The sequence below is a fragment of the Arachis ipaensis genome, chromosome B03 (genome assembly GCF_000816755.2).
Source record: "Arachis ipaensis cultivar K30076 chromosome B03, Araip1.1, whole genome shotgun sequence".
NCBI classification, from domain to species: Eukaryota; Viridiplantae; Streptophyta; class Magnoliopsida; order Fabales; family Fabaceae; genus Arachis; species Arachis ipaensis.
Window position 1 is genome coordinate 88,459,047 of NC_029787.2, and position 12,117 is coordinate 88,471,163.

The 12,117-nt window shown below is 34.3% G+C and overlaps 1 long non-coding RNA gene across 1 annotated transcript in view; it reads right to left on the reverse strand.

Moving 5' to 3' along the window:
• The window catches only part of LOC107634533, an 18,557-nt gene extending 18,418 nt beyond the window's left edge, over positions 1-139 (reverse strand). The window contains exon 1 of the long non-coding RNA XR_001618963.2: positions 77-139. This is a non-coding gene — a long non-coding RNA (uncharacterized LOC107634533). The remainder of the gene's footprint in view (positions 1-76) is intronic.

Below are 12,117 nucleotides of genomic sequence, written 5' to 3' on the forward strand. Positions count from 1 at the left end.
ATCAATTAATCAGTAAATATTCTTAACAATTAAATGTTCAAACAAATTTAAATATATTAAATGTTAAATGATTTACCTGTAGTGTAGCTCAATATCTAAGGTAGTCGCAGCTACAGAGAGACCCGCTATTTGATTCTCTGTTTTAAAGAGACATTGATTCTCTGTTTCTGGTTTTAAAGAGACAAACAAAAAAAAACAACAAAGAATAAAAATATAAGTAATTCATAACCAGATTTTTTAACAAAAAATTCACTTTTAAAACCAATTTTTAGAAATCTTATTTTCAAAAGTGATATATAACTAAAAAATCAAACAATAGAATTATCAAGTTTAGCAACACAGAAATCCAGAACACAATGCACTAACAAAACGTGTTCATCTTCAAATAGACAGCATCATCATATGTTTCTTCTACTACACTCTATCCCCAAGAAAAAATCTAAAACAATTAGTACAATGATGAGTTTTGCTAACCAGAACTCAAATTAATGAACAATGCACAAACAGTTTTTGAATTTGAACAATGCAGAAACGGCCAAATACAAATTTCCCTTTCTATCTTATTAGCTAAATAAAGCCTCAAAACAGTTTTTGAACAATGCACAAACATCACCACTTTCCTTTCTTCTTCTTAAATCCAACAAAAATACCCAACATCCAAAGCCCTAACTAAGCGACAGAAACTCAGAGAAGAACACTTACCACAGATGACAACCCACAAACGGGCGATGCAGTGAAGCAGCAGCAGCAAAGAGACAACCCACAGATGACAACCCTTTTTTTTATTTTAAAGAGACAAACTACAACAGCAACAAAGAATAAAAATATAAGCAATTCATAACCATAACTGTAATACTAACGTAACTATCACTTTCATGCCTGAAATAAATTGATTTCTCAAAATAAACAACAAACCATTCAAAGTGAACGAAGTATATAAATAAATTACTCAGAGATGAAATGAATGATATATAAATGCATTTTTTGAAACTTTAAATAAACTGTTCTAACTAAGTGTAAACTGACAAAGACCAAATAATGGATAACTTTTCTTTAAATGAGAACAGCATTTTGAGATAACAAATTGCCAAATCAAAATTAGAATAGCATTGTACCAAAAAGTATTTCAATTGAAACTCTTCTCAAATGCCTTCTATAATTGAGGTCTAAAAAATTATTTTGTTAATATAATTTGGCCCACTTTTAAACTAAAGGACTTTTAATAAAGTATATTTAAGTTTGTCAATTGAAGGTCTTTTATATAAAATTTAGTTCTGATGAAGTTTCAGAACAGAACCCATGACCAAAATAAAAGAGAAAGGAGTTTTGTAACTTTTTTTACAGGAGTGGCAACTGGTTTACATGGTAGTACACTTATGGATAGCAAGTAGCAACTAGCAAGCAATTATCAGGGTAGTTCAAAGAATAAAATGATAAATTTTATTCTCATTAAACTAATTCAAATGAAAAATAAATATCTATTCCATCAAATATTTAAAATAACAAATATTTCTCCTGATTAATTGAGGCATGTAGGAAGAATAGCAGAATTTATGCTGATCTCTAAGTCAAATAGTTGGAATAAGCATGAAATTCCTCTGCTATCCCAGATGAAACCAACCAATATGAAAAGCAGTCCACAACTCACTGAAATAATAACATTATAAAATAAGGCTAAAATAAACAAAGCAGATAAATAATTGGCCATCCACCATAGAACACCTCAAAGAAAGCAAAGAAATAGAACCATAATGCCACAGAACACACTACTAGTAGATAATAAAAATTTTGCTACCTTAAATAACAGACTAACCTAAGCCCCAGGTTCATTTCACAAGTACACAGTCCAAATTCAAACAAGACCAGAAACTCAGTCGACATTCAACACTCATCTTGCTCATGTTCACAAACATCACCACTTTCCACAGCCAACAAAATCACCCAACAGCCAAACAAACCCTAATATATAACAGAAATCAGAGATGAAGACCACTTACCACAGATGATAAACCACGGCCAATGCAGCGAAGCAGTAGCAGCAACGAAGCAGCAGCAGCAGCAACGAAGCACCAGAGCAGCGAAGCACCAGCGAAGCACAATCCACAACCAGCGAAGACAGTGAAGCAGAAATAGCGACGTAGAAACAGAACAGGGAGAAGCAAGGACGCCGTGGAGAAGCAGTGAAGCCTCGGAGCGGGGAGAAGCAGCGACGCCGCGGAGAGACTCAGCGACGCTGGGAAGAAGGAGGCAAGGACGATATCGGGAAGAATGGAGTGATGATGATGGTGCGACGATGGTGAGTGGCGATTTGGGGCTTCCTGGTGACTTGCTATGATGGTGCCATTTACGGCTTCATGGAGAGCTGCGGTGCGATGACTTCTCCGATTCTGAGGCGTGGGTTAGGGTTCGGTACGGTGGAGGGGGAGGAAGCTCTTTGGTTTCGAAGAGAATGAGGGCTTTCTTATTAGCCTTATTTTCTTGGTGACTACTTAGCTTATTAGCCAGCCTTATTTGCGCTGTTATGTTTCATTCCTTTATTAATTAGGAAAAAATTAATAATCAATAATAGATATATAATATTTATTTTAAAATTATTTTAATTTTATTTCTTTATATTAATATTTATTATATATTTATAATAAAAATATATAATATTTATTATAAATTTATTTTAGCTTTATGTGTTCAAAATATAATATTTTTTATCTATTTATAATAATATATAATATTTATAATAAATTTATTTCAATTTTATTATTTTAAAATAATATTTGTTATTTATTTATAATAATAGTTTGGTAGAAGCAGCGAAGCAGAAGAAGAACATGGGAGAAGCAAGGACGCCGTGGAGAAGCAGTGAAGCCTCAGAGAGGGGAGAAGCAGCGACGCCGCGGAGAGGAGAGACTCAGCGACGCCGGAAAGGAGGGGGCAGCGACGATTTTGGGAAGGATGCAGCGATGATGATGACGCGACGATGGTGAGTTTCGATTTAGGGCTTCCTGGTGACTTGCGATGATGGTACGATTTCGGGCTTCTTGGTGAACTGCGGTTCGATGACGTCTCTGATTCTGAAGGCGTGGGTTAGGGCGGTGGAGGGAGGAAGAGTAGCGTTCTTTGCCCTTGGTTTCGAAGAGAAGAGGAAGAGCGCGTATCTGTTCTGCTTTCTTATATGCTTAGTGAGAAAATAAACAATAAATATTTAATAAATTTATTCTAAAATTATTTTAATTTTATTTTTTATATTAATATTTGTTATATATTTATAATAAAAATAAATAATATTTATTATAAATTTATTTTAACTTTATGTTTTCAAAATATAATATTTTTTATAATTTATAATAATAATATATAATATTTATTATAAATTTATTTTAATTTTTGTTTTTTTAAAATAATATTTGTTATTTATTTATAACAATAGTTTTTGAGTATTTTATAAATTCAGTATTTATAGAAAAAATAGTTTCAATTTATATAATTATCTGAAATTATTTTTATTAGTATTATTTAATTTGTCTAATTATTTAAATAATTTAAAAAATGGTTGTTTCATAATTAATTGTTGTAATGGTTGTAAAACCGTTCTTTAAAATAGGCAAAGAGAATGGTTTTATTTGGTTACTATAGCATAATGAAAAAATAAACTTCAACAGCAACACTGTAAAAACCGTTATCTAAGACCATCTAATGGAACGGTTTTAAAGTGTAGCATTTCGGCAACGGTTTTAATGCGTTTTCTTTGTGCAATTCTTTAAACAACGATAAAAAACCGTTGCTTAAAGCCAAATCATGGTAACGGTCATAAAACCGTTCTTTAAAATAGTCAAACAAAACGGTTTTAATTTGTTGCTATAAATTGATGAAAAATTGAATTCAACAGTAACACTTTAAAAAACCGTTGTCTAAACCTATCTAAGAGAATGGTTTTAAGGCGTTGCAAAATTTGGCGTTGCTAAAGGCCATATTTGTTGTAGTGAGTTGAGCTGGAGTTGGGCTGGACCCGTGCTAGTAGCACAAACCCTGCCACGCGAACGCATCATCCACGCGTCCGCGTCATATTGGAAATAAGGCCACCCGCGCGATCGCGTCGACCACGCGACCGCGCCACCCTGGATTTTGGCAATACTAAGTTTTGAACAGAGAGTTGTGCGACCGCGAGGCTGCACTCGCGCCACTAGCACAGATCGAGGCACGCGATCGCGTGCCCCACGCGTCCGCGTCACCCAACCATATCGCGCACCACGTGACCACGTCACCCACGCGATCGCGTCGCCAGCGTCGCACAACCTATCCAGATTAGTGCCAATTTTCTTATCTTCTCTTTTCTAATCCTAATTTCTTCCTTCTCTCTCCTTTCTCACTTTCTTTTTCTTCTTCTCATCCTTTTTCCCTCTCATTTTATTTTATTTTATTTATTTGCATACTTTCATTCATTGCATATTTTTATTTTTCTAAATTTATTATTTTACCATTGGTGTTTAAATGTTCTTATTCAACTGTTATTTCTTTTCTGGTTTTATCTTGGTGCTTATGACTTGTTTTATTCTGGTTAGGTAATATTATTTAAATCAATGCCAATCCTTTATACCTGTATTACTTTTACATTGATATGAATTTATATTATCTCTCCTTACCCACACTCTCCCTCATTGTTGCAACATTTTTTTTGCACCACTAGTATGCCATGTGCTTCTATTGTTTTCTCACTTGCATGTTGTAGCTACCATGTAATTGAGACCCTTATCATTTGGCATTAACCCATAGTTCTTTTATTTTCTTATCTATATTTCTGGGTTACTCTTCTTCCTTTTTTCTTTCAGGATGGCCACCCGGAAGGAAAACGGAAGACATTTTACATGGGGAGACAGACAAGTCCATCTGCACAGTCCTTGAAGAAAAGCATCAGTTGGAACAACCCGTCCACCTGCACATCTCAGCATGCACCGAGGACGGAGCAATCTTTAAGTGTGGGGATATCGATACCGATCTCCATGGGTTAGTATTTCCTTCTCAAACACCAATGTTTTATTTTCCTTGTTAGTTGTTGCATTTGCATGTTTGTTTGATTTTTGTGCATATTTTACCACTTGGTTGAAGTAATATTTTCATTTTCAAGAAACTTTTTAGAGTATTTCACTAATTTGAATAAAAATTTAATGTTACACTTGTTTGAAGAAATATTATACTGGAACATGGTTTAGAGCTCGAACACACAAAACCTGTGAGATTTTTGAGCCTATGTGAATTGGTTGCATTTTGTCAACCAACATTTTATTTTTGGTGTGTGTTTTTCTCTCTAAAATTGTGATCTTTGTCTTGCTTAATTCTATATTTCCATGGTTTGATGTATGCATGCACTTATATGATTAAGGCCTTTGTTTCACTGAGCTTACATACCCATATGGCCTTAACCCTTCATTATCCCTTGCAAACCAATTTGAGCCTATTATACCCCTTTGTTCTTTACTTTAGCACATCATTAACTCTAAGCGGAAAACAATAATGTCCTTAATTTGAATCCTTGGTTAGCTTAGACTAGTGAGAGTGCTCATGAATTAAGTGTGGGAAAAGTGGGTTTGGAAACATTTGGTTTGAGAATTGAGTATGTTAGAATTTTCTGAAAATGTGAAAGAATGTTGAGAATATGTTCATGCATTCAATACTTTAATCATATGCATTGAGAAAAACAAAAGAAAAAAAAAGAAAAAAAAATAATATTAAAAAAAAAGAAAAAAAGGAAAAAAAGAAAAAAAAAAGAGCAAATAATAAAAGGGGACAAAATGCCCCAAAGTAAGTGGTGAAAGCAATGCATATGAGTTGTACTTGAAATTAGAATGCATGAATATGTGGAAAACATGGTTAATGGATAGTTAGATGTGGTATTATGATTACATGGATTGTCTAAAGTTGGGTGGAAAGTTTAAGTTAATTAAGGATTCAGATTTTTAGTCCACTTGGCCAAATACAATCCTACCTTGACCCTAGCCCCATTACAACCCTTAAAAGACCTCTTGATATGTGTATCTGTACATTAAATTTATGTTGATTGTTAGATGAAGAGTAAGCCTTAGAAAGCAAGGTGATTAGAGAATTGAGAGAATTGAACCTAAAAAAAAAATACTTGAGTGATTAGAGTGTATACACTACCAGTGAGGGTTCGATGCTCAATTCATTGTTCCCTGCTTTCATAAGCTATTTTCTTCTTGCAAGTCTATTTGTGCTTCATTTTATGATTTGAATTAGTGAAATCCAGTTCATATTTGTTCTTGAAAGATTTGTTTATTTTTAACCAAGTAGGTAGAAACATCTTAGCATGTAGTTACATTCATAGGTTGCATTGCATACTCTCTATCATTCCTCTTCATCTTTATAGTTTCTCTTGAGCTTAGCATGAGGACATGCTAATGTTTAAGTGTGGGGAGGTTGATAAACCACTATTTTATGGTTTATCTTGTGCTCATTTGATTGGTTTTTATCTACTCTTTACCCACTTATTCATACTATTTGCATGGTTTTACATTTGCCTTCCTAATTATGTGCTTTGATTGAAAACATGCTTCTTTGGCCTTTATATTTCTAATATTAATCCTCTCTTATCACCATTAGATGCCTTGATATGTGTGTTAAGTGATTTCAGAGATTACAGGGCAGGAATGGCTCAGAGGATGGAAAGGAAGCATGCAAAAATGGAAGGAATACAAGAAGTTGGAGAAATTGCTAAGCTGTCTAGCCTGACCTCTTCGCACTCAAATGGCTATAACTTTAGCTACAGAGGTCCAAACGATGCGGTTCCAGTTGCGTTGGAAAGCTAACGTCCGGGGCTTCGATTTTATATTTAATATGCTATAGTTTCCTTGACGCTAGGTGACGCGACTGCGTGATCCATGCGGCCGCATCGCAGTAACAGAAATCCAGCGTGATTAAATTCGAGACCAGCGAATTCTGGGATGGTTTTGGACCCAGTTTGCGACCCAGAAAACACAGATTAGAGCTATAAAGTGGGGGATTGCATCCATTCATAAGGAGGCTCTAATAATTCACTTCTCATGATTTAGATTAGTTTTGAGAGAGGTTCTCCCCTCTCTCTCTTAGAATTTAGGACTTCTCTTAGTTTTAGGAGTGACTCTCAATCCCAGGTTCTTTATTTTTATATAATTTATGAACTCTTCCATGTTACATGTAATTTTCTTAATTAATGTTATTTGAGGTATTTCAATTCATGACTGCTTTCTTTTATTTACATGATTACTGCTTCCCATCTGAAGACATCTTTATTCTAGTAAATTTATTCTTTTCCTTTTGGCTTTGGTTAAGAAATCAGTAACTCAGGAATTATCCAACTCAATAGCATAATTGTTAATTATTATCTTGCCAATTGAATTGATCTTCAATAATCCCAACTTTTTCTTAGGAATTAACTCGGATTCAAAGATCTAACTAATTAGTCACTTGACCTTCCCTTGTTACAGCAAAGGAAGGAATAAAAATGTTTTGATTCGGAGATCTCAATATCTCCTAACACCCAATGAATTCCCCATTTCTGATTTCCACTTTCTCTTTACATTCTACAATTCAATTCTTGCAATCATCCCCATTCCCATTTAATTTCAGCAATTTACATTCTGCTCTTTAATTCATGCAATTTAAGATTCAGCCATTTAATTTTCTTGTCATTTACTTTTCCCGCCAATTTTACATTCCGCAATTCTCATCTCAAATCTTGATTCCGCTCAACTAGAACACACTTCTAATCCGAATTGCTCACTCAACCAATCAGTTTAACCTTAAACTGGAGCTTAAACGTGTTCGACCTCCAGGGCTGCTTTTCCTATATCCACGTTTAAGCTTCAGTTTAACCTTAAACTGAAGCTTAAACGTGTTCGACTACGTTACCTTCCAGGGCTGCCTTCTTCCATTTCCACGTTTAAGCTTCAGTTTAACCTTAAACTGAAGCTTAAACGTGCTTCCACAAAAGGCATCACTGGAAGTGTCTGGCGTTTAAGTATTGTGAGTTTTTACTTGACGATAACCGGTGCACTTGCCGGAAGGAATTTTGCCGATTGTGCAATTTCCTAAATCGTAGCATAACTAGTTTATGCGCATCACAATTCCTTGAGAAGACGACCCGAGGTTTGAATACTCGGTTATCAATTTCAAAGGGGTTTATTACCTGTGACAACCAAAACGTTTGTACAAAGGGATTTCTGTCGGTTTAGAGACTATATCTACAACGCGACTGTTTTTATGACATTCTTTACTGGCAAAAATCCTAACGTTAGTGGCTCATTGTGGCTCATTCCAACGTTAGTGACAAAGGTGAGTGTCACTAACGTTGGCGATTATTTGCTTTCTCCATGTTAGCTTCCACGTTAACTAAGTTAACGTGGGAGTTAACGTGGCTTAAAGTGGCTTAGTCCAACGTTAGTGACAAAGGTGAGTGTCACTAACGTTGGCCATTCTTTTGCTTCCTAACATTAGAGTCCACGTTAACTAAGTTAACGTGGCCCCTAACGTGGCCAATATGAGCTTGGTCCAACGTTAGTGACAAAGGTGAGTGTCACTAACGTTGGCTCCACTTTCTTCTTCCACGTTAGAGTTCATATTAACTTAGTTAATGTGACTCTTAACGTGGGCTATGATGGCTTCGAGGACGTTATTGGCGATTACTTTTCTCATTAACATTGCAAGCTAGCTCGCATTCCATGTTAGTGGTTGATGAGCGGATAATTTATACGCTTTTTGGCATTGTTTTTAGTATGTTTTTAGTAGGATCTAATTACTTTTAGGGATGTTTTCATTAGTTTTTATGTTAAATTCACATTTCTGGACTTTACTACGAGTTTGTTTATTTTTCTGTGATTTCAGGTTTTTTCTGGCTGAAATTGAGGGACTTGAGCAAAAATCAGATTTAGAGGTTGAAGAAGGACTGCTGATGCTGTTGGATTCTGACCTCCCTGCACTCAAAATGGATTTTCTGGAGCTACAGAACTCAAAATGGCGCGCTTCCAATTGCGTTGGAAAGTAGACATCCAGGACTTTCCAGCAATATATAATAGATCATACTTTGCCCAAGCTTAGACGACGCAAACTTGTGTTCAACGCCAACTTTCTGCCCAATTCTGGCGTCCAGCACCAGAAACAAGTTGCAAAGTGGAGTTCAATGCCCAAACTGGCACAAAAGCTGGCGTTCAACTACAAGAAGGACTTCTACACGTGCAACACTCAAGCTCAGCCCAAGCACACACCAAGTGGGCCCCGAAAGTGGATTTATGCATCAATTACTTACTTCTGTAAACCCTAGTAGCTAGTTTATTATAAATAGGACCTTTTACTATTATATTAGACATCCTGGATTGTATTTTGATCCTGTGATCTCGTTTTAGGGGCTGGCCATTCGGCCATGCCTGGACCTTTCACTTATGTATTTTCAACGGTAGAGTTTCTACACTCCATAGATTAAGGTGTAGAGCTCTGCTGTTCCTCAAAGATTAATGCAAAGTACTACTGTTTTATATTCAATTCAACTTATTCCGCTTCTAAGATATTCATTCGCACTTCAACCTGAATCCATTGACAAGGGTGATGCCTCCAGATGATTAGCCGTGCTGTGACAGAGCATTTGGACCATTTTCCCGAGAGAGATCGAAAGTAGCCATTGGCACCGGTGACATCTTTACATAAAGCCAGCCATAGAAAGGAGTAAGATTGATTGGATGAAGATAGCAGGAAAGCAGAGGTTCATAGGAACGAATGCATCTCTATACGCTTATCTGAAATTCTCACCAATGATTTACATAAGTATTTCTATCCTTATTTTAGTATTAATTTCGAAAACCCCATTACTATTTTATATCTGCCTGACTGAGATTTACAAGGTGACCATAGCTTGCTTCATACCAACAATCTCCGTGGGATTCGACCCTTACTCACGTAAGGTATTACTTGGACAACCCAGTGCACTTGCTGGTTAATTGTGCGAAGTTGTGAACCATGGTATTGGCATCATGTTTTTGGTGCCATTGCCAGGGAAAGAAAGAGCAATGAATTTTACATAATCAAAGTGTAATCACAATTTCTGCGCCCCAAGTTTTTGGCGCCGTTGCCGGGGATTGTTCGAGTTTGGACAACTAACGGTTCATCTTGTTGCTTAGATCAGGTAATTTTCTTTTTGTTTTCTCTTCAAAAAAATTTTTCAAAAATCTTTCAAAATTTTCTCCTTTGTTTTCGAAAAAAAAATTTTTTTTAAAAATAAAAATGTTTTCAAAAATATGTTTTTCTTCAGAATTTTTAAGAATGAATTCTAGTGTTTCATAAAGCATGTCTGGCTGTAAAGCCACGACTGTAGGGCATGTTAGACGTGTAATGTCTGAGTTACATACTAAAGTTTGGCTGGCTATTAAGCCATGCCTGACCTTTTGATTGGAGCTTTAGACTAAAGCGCATAAGATTCCTGGAATTCATATTAAAAATTTTGGAATCCTTATTTTTTTTCTTTTTCAAAATGATTTTCGAAAAAAATTAAAAGAAAATACAAAAAAAAAAATCATAAAATCATAAAAATCAAAAATATTTTTCATGTTTCTTGTTTGAGTCATGTGTCATGTTATAAGTTTGGTGTCAATTGCATATTCATCTTGCATTTTTTCGAAAATTCATGCATTCAAAGTGTTCTTCATGATCTTCAAGTTGTTCTTAGTAAATCTTCTTATTTGATCTTGATGTTTTCTTGTTTTGTGTTGTATGGTGTTTTTCATATGCATTCTTGGATTCTTAGTGTCTAAGCATTAAAGAATTCTAAGTTTGGTGTCTTGCATGTTTTCTTTGCATTAAAAAAAAAATTTTCAAAAATATGTTCTTGATGTTCATCATGATCTTCATAGTGTTCTTGGTGTTCATCTTGACATTCATAGTGTTCTTGCATTCATCACATATTTTGATCTAAAAATTTTCATGCATTGCATCTTTTTCATGTTTTTCTCTTTCATCATTAAAAATTCAAAAATAAAAAAAAATATCTTCCCCTTTCTCTCTCATCAAATTCGAAAATTTGAATTGACTTTTTCAAAAATTTTTAAAATCAAGTTGTTTCTTATGAGACAAATCAAATTTTCAATTTGAAAATCTTATCTTTTTCAAAATCTTTTTCAAAAATCAAATCTTTTTCAAATTTCTTAGTTATTTTCGAAAATTTTAAAAATATTTTTCAAAAATCTTTTTCTCAATTTTATATCAAATTTTCGAAAATAACAATAACAATTAATGTTTTGATTCAAAAATTTCAAGTTTGTTACTTACTTGTTAAGAAAGATTCAAACTTTAAGTTCTAGAATCATATCTTATGATTTCTTGTGAATCAAGTCATCAATTGTGATTTTAAAAATCAAATCCTTTTTCAAAACTAATTTCAATCATAGTTTTTCAAAAATATCTTCCTTATCTTATCTTTTTCAAAATATGATTTTAAAATATCTTTTCTAACTTCCTATCTTCTTATCTTTTCAAAATTGATTTTCAAAATTTGTTTCAACTAACTAACTAACTTTTTGTTTGTTTCTCATCTTCTTCAAAACTACCTAACTAACTCTCTCTCTCTCTCCAATTTTTAAAAATATCTCCCTCTTTTTCAAAATTTCTTTTTAATTAACTAATTATTTCAATTTTTAAATCTTAATTTTCAAAAATCACTAACTCTTTTTCAAAAATTATTTTCGAAAATTCTCCTTCTCTCTCATCTCCTTCTATTTATTTATTCATCTACTAACACTTCATCTCACCCAAATTCGAACCTTCTCTTCCATCTGTGTTCGAATTTCTTCTTCTTCTTTTCTTCTACTCACACTGGGACCTCTATACTGTGGTAAAAAGGACCCCTATTATTATTATTTTTCTGTTCTCTCTTTTTCATATGAGCAGGAGCAAAGACAAGAATATTCTTGTTGAAGCAGATCCAGAACCTGAAAGGACTCTGAAAAGGAAACTAAGAGAAGCTAAAATACAACAATCCAGAGATAACCTTTCAGAAATTTTCGAATGAGAAGAGGAGATGGCAGCCGAAAATAATAATAATGCAAGGAGAATGCTTGGTGACTTTACTGCACCTAATTCCAATTTACA